The sequence below is a fragment of the Lycium ferocissimum genome, chromosome 11 (assembly GCF_029784015.1).
Source record: "Lycium ferocissimum isolate CSIRO_LF1 chromosome 11, AGI_CSIRO_Lferr_CH_V1, whole genome shotgun sequence".
Lineage (NCBI taxonomy): Eukaryota > Viridiplantae > Streptophyta > Magnoliopsida > Solanales > Solanaceae > Lycium > Lycium ferocissimum.
The window spans coordinates 47,655,708-47,661,707 of record NC_081352.1 but is presented as its reverse complement, the minus strand read 5'-3'; positions in this window follow the sequence as shown (position 1 = coordinate 47,661,707).

The following is a 6,000-nucleotide window of genomic DNA, read 5'->3' as shown; positions in this document are numbered from 1 at the left end:
CTACTATCAAGGTAAAAAGAGTCACCTTTTGAATGCTAATCCACGTATAGCAGTGTTTGAAAACTAATTAAATTTTTATTAACGGCTGTAATTTCGATATTCAAACCTCTAAAATTTGATGTGATTTTGGACATAAAAATTTTAAGTTTTCTAAAATAAAATTTATACATTTAAAAACTAAATATAAAATACTATAAATTATAATAATTAACAACTTAAAATATTTAAAAGGCATATAAGAAAATTTCGATTAAAAAAAAAACTTGGTTGAATCTAGAAATCAAGAAGGTGTCACATAAATTGGGACGGAAGGAGTACTTTTAAATGCAAAAATATCATTTGGACAGTCTTACCTCTAAATTAAAATACGAAAACCTCTAAAATTTATATGAAAATCTTTAAAATTTCAGTGCAGCTTGAAAGACAAGAATTCTGGGATTTAGAACTAACGCGGTTCAAACTTTAAGAAAATTTTATGGAGTTACAAGTTTTATCAATTCAAATTGGGCGAAATTTTCATGGAGTTTCAATTCACTTTTATATGTTTGAGCCCATGACAAAGTCCTAAAACTTCAACTGTATAAGCTTAATTTTACTTACCACAAAATAATTTATAGCCATGCTTATTCAAACTCCATGACATAGTCACGAAGCTTGAACTTCTCCGTAACATAATTGTTATTTAAAATTTTATCATTATTTGATAATTTCACTTATGGTATCTATTCCAAACTCATGAAAAATCCTTGGAGTTTGAACCTTACAAGTTTAAACCCCGTGAATAGTTCCTAGAGTTTCAAACTCCAAGAACTTTTTGAACTCTAGCATATTGTGTTAGAGTTCCACTTGTTAAAATTTCAATCTTCAAGATTGTGAGCTAGAGTTGTTTCGTGTTTTAGCTAATGGTGTGTTTGTTCAAATATTTTAAAAATAGTTAACTTTCAACAATATTTAAAATTGTGGCTAAATTTTAATTGCCGGCTCGAAAAACTGCACCAAATTAATGTTTAAATTAATGTTTACACCAAACTAATGAATGTATGCCATGTGTTTGAATATACGCAACTATCATTTAACCATAATTAAATAATGTATATATTCACTCCACTAAACCATGATAAATTACTGATCATTTCACCTAATTTTTGCCCAAAGCCCATCCAAACACCCTCTATTATCGGGCCAACCTCCTTGGAGAAAAAGGAAAAGAATCCCCTAGTCTCTTGATTATATGAATTTTTACCGTAAGATTGTAGCTTGTTATTTTTTAAATTAAATTTATAGGTGAATTAAACTGGTTTTAAATCACACTTCCAAACCATACTTGAGCACAACTATCTTTCTCAATTAATTAGATGACCGGATTTTATTAATTTATGACATTATAACTTTTAATTTTAAGAACAACGCTAAGGACAAGAAGTTGTATGCCAGAACAATTAGAGGAAGACGTTTTGGCATAGGCTCGTAGCTTTGTAGAGAAGCAAGTAATAAAACCTTTTCTCTGCTCCAAGAAGAATGACCTGATATTAAGAACATCCAATTTTTGACGTAAATAGGAATTTCAAATTCTTAATTTAATGAAATAAAATCTATGATAAACTCTATGATTCTCATTAAAGGAGCAGTTATGGAAGAAAGCAGTAGCTTGAGAGAGAAGACAAAATAGAAACTCACTTTTTATATTGAAACTGAATGAATAGAATCTGTACTAGATATCCTATTTATACTCATTTAGCTATACATAATAATTCTCCAAGTATCTTTTAGCACCACTAACTACTAGTTAGTTATAACTAACTTGCTGAGCTGTTTCTTAGCTGGCACTGAGATGGCTTTTATCTCCTCAGCTCAACACCCTCCCTCAAGCTGATGGTTGGAATATATCCTTCAACTCAGCTTGGACAACAAATGATCATGCTGCAATCTTCCAAGACTCTTTGTTAGCAAATCTGCCTGCTGCTCTTTGGTAGAGATATGAAAGGTTTTGATCACCCCTTGAACAATTTTCTCTCTTACAAAATGACAGTCAATGTCAATATGTTTAGTTCTTTCATGGAAGATGGGATTGGCAGCAATTTGAATTGCTACTTTGCTGTCACAATGAAGATGTATAGGTAGTTCAATTTTGACACTATAAGCCTGTTAACCAAGTCAACTCTGCTACCACTGATGCCTTGCTTCTAAACTCTGCTTCGCGTTAACTTCTTGCAATTGTCTCCTGCTTCTTGGACTTCCAAGATACCACTGCATTTCAAAACTTAACTAGGTAGCCTATAACTGAACTTCTAGTTTGTCAGCATCCTCCCCAATCTGAGTCACAAAATGCCTCATGTTTGTGTGATTCTTCTGCAGGAATTAGAAGTCCTAAACCAGGAGCACTTTTAATGTATCTGACCACCCTAAGTGCAGCTTCCATATGTGATTGCTTAGGATTGTGCATGAACTGACTTAACACTTGCACCACATAGGCAATGTCAATTCTTGTCATGGTTAGGTATAGCAGCCTGCCTACTAACCTCTGATATTGACTAGGATCAGTAAGCACTGCATCAGTGAGGGTTGTATTCACTTCACCAGATGAACTCTCTTTAATAAAGTCATCATACTCAACATAAGTAAGTTTCATATTGGTCTCCAAAAGAGTACTGAAAGGTTTAGAGCCACTCATTCCCATTTTAGCAATCAATTCCAATGCATATTTTCTTTGACTCATGACAATCCCCTTCTTAGATCTGGCAAATTCAATACCTAGAAAGAATTTCAACTCCCCTAGGTCCTTCATCTTGAACTTCAACTTCAGATCATTTATGGCTTGTAGAATCAACTTAGAGTTGCTTCTAGTTACTACGAGATCATCTACATAGACTAAAATGATAACCAATTCATCTTGAACTTCTTTGGTGAATAAGGAGTAGTCATAGTGACTCTGAGAGAATCCATGATCAAGTAAAGCATCAGTGAGCTTTTTGTTCCATTGCCTAGGTGCTTGCTTGAGTCCATATAAGGACTTGCGTAGTTTGCAGACATTAAGCTTCCCTCCCTGGTTAGCAAACCCTGAATGAACCTCCATGTAGACCTCCTCAAGCAAGTCACCTTGGAGGAATGCATTATGAACATCCATCTGAAAGATAGGCCAGTTTTTGGTAGCAGCAACAGTAACAACTGACCTGACTGTGACCATCTTAGCCACAGGAGAGAATGTCTCGGTGTAATCCAGACCCTCTTTTTGAGTAAAGCCTTTGGCAACAAGCCTAGCTTTGTATCTTTCCACTGCACCAGAAGCTGTATATTTCACTTTAAACACCCACTTACACCTAAGAAGGTGTTTATCGGGGGCAAGGGTACTATACTCCAAGTGGCATTGTCCTCCAAAGCTTTAATTTCACCCTTCATAACTGCCACCTAATTGGGGTTCTTAGCAGCTTCATGGTAAGAGGTTGGCTCAAGAATTGTTTAATAAGAAGATAGAGTAGCCCTAAAAGAAGGAGAAAGACAGTCATAACCTAGCACCTGAGAGATAGGGTAACAACAGTTGGCATTGCCGTTTTTATTTACAACATAGTCACTCATCCAAACTGGAGGTTTGACAGGTCTGGAAGATTTTCTAACATCAGTAGTAGGCAAGCTAGGAGCTGCTGGGGTTGGTGCATGTGGAACAGGCAATGGTGATGGAGAGATAGGATAGGAGAATCAATAATGCTCTGATCAGAGGGAAGAGAGGGACTAGAGGTAGAAGAAGGAGGAGATGGTCGAATATCAACTTGCAAAAGAGAATCATTTAGAGAGGTAGGAAGAAGGTCAAGAACAGGGAATATAGGTGATAGTGACTCTTGCATATGCTTAAAAGGAAACACATCCTCTTTGAACAAAACATCTCTACTACTCTTGAGAATTTTAGTGCTGAGATCATACACAAGATAGCCCTTCTGAGTTAAGGAATAACCAAGAAATATAGCAGGAACTGCTCTAGGAGAAAATTTGTCAACTTTTCGACTGACATAGCCTAAACAACTAAACACCCTCATATGAGCAAGGGATGGAGGATGTTTGTATAGGATATTAAATGGAGACTGTCATACCCTATTTCAACCTAGGTCAAAATAGTTTATAACATCCCGGTAATTTCGGGGTTAATTAAAGTTAAGAGTCGCCACCTAATTATTTATGGTGAATTAGGGCACCTAAGGTAATTAAAGTAATTATCTAAAGTTAACTTGTTTTTATAGTCTACGAAACCAAAAAGATTCTAGGTGCAGGTTCAACTAATCTAGAGGGAAGGTATTAGGCATCCTCTAAGTTCCATTAAAAATGGTTAATCCGTCCGGACTCAATCTTAATTAGGCTAAGTGTGAATATTACATTTTAGAAAATAAAGTAGTTCGTAAATGTTGTTAAGGCTCTTAAAAAAAAATGTTATTTAGAATAAAGCTTGTACTAAATATGATGATCTTGCATAAGAGGAAACTTCCAATGCCATTTAAAATAAAATTTATAAATACTACTGAGATTTTAGCTAAAAATACTATTTAAAGTAAGACTTGCATAAAAAATATATAGGTAGAAGAAAATAAGGTTTATGCAGCGTTTTAAATAAATGTTTGACGTATTAGTAATATTTTGAAAATTTAAGATACACGCTATTTGCAAATTAGTTATTCCAAATAAATAACATAAATATTAGATGCTATAAATAGTTTTGACATAAAAGGAAAAATGAAGCTTATAGAATTAATTATTAGTTGCTTTTAGACTAACTATCCATTATACCACACTAAGCCACTACTTCTATTGAGGTTCATTCTAGATAAGAAACCCAAAACAAAGTGAAATGTTAGTTGCATAATACAAGTTAAACACACAAAGTAAAATGAAAGAGAGGAAGAGAATAAAATTAATGGGCCCAGCCCATTTATGGAACTGCCACTGCACCACTGTTGGTCTTTAAACTTTGGCCCAGAAAGCTTCCTTTTATTTTGGTTGCTGCGGACTGTTTGGACAGAGGGGGGATATTACGTCGGGCTTTAGCCCGACACCGAATGTGGTAGATGACGAGTTCCCGGACTCGTATGTGAAGATCATGCATAAAAAATGAAGGAAAAAAGATTAGTATATAATCCACAAATAAGGCCAAATGTATAAAAAAATTAGATTCAAAAGAAAGAATAGCAGTGATCCGTTTGGATTTCATCATATGGGCAGATCTAGTGGAAACAAAGAAAATTACATTCGTCCATTCTTATCATAGTGTAATACATCATTTACGGAACACAATTGAACCAGCGAGACAAATAACGAATAAGTACTTAATCAAATGGAGGCAGAAATCTATCCTTATGTATATTTAAACCCAACTATATAGCAGCCAAGCAGGTTTACTGTCCATGATATCTAGACAAAATATTACTAAACCATATAATGTCATTACGAATGCGTATACACATCCTATATCAAACTGGATCGATCTATTATGGGCCTTAGTCTCAGGCGATTATGGCATTCTGTAGTCATTAAACTGTCGATAGAAATGTGATCCAGAACAGCAAGCAGTCGACTAAACAACTAAAAAAAAGGGGAAAACCGCCTAGCAATAGTATTGTATCAAACTGTCTCATATGATCTTATTAAACACTAAAGAACCCATATAAACTTCTTCTCTTTCAAATAGAGAATACATGTGTTTGCTAACAAAGAACTTGAGCGCATCAGCAAAGAAAATAATTGCAAGCTTAAGATTCCTAATTTGATTTAACGCATACGTATCTAGGCTATATCAAACTGAAGGAAAACATCAAAGAAGACATATAGTAAAGAGGTAAAGGCAGAACCTGAGAACTACAAAAACTGGAGCTCCCCACGACAGGATGCACATATATTTTTTTATCCAATTCTCAACGCCTAAAACTAATGACAGAAGCCTGGTACTCAAACATATATATAGGATGCGCTAGCACGAGCTTACTTTAAAGCAAAATTAGTGCTAATACCATGACGCGAATA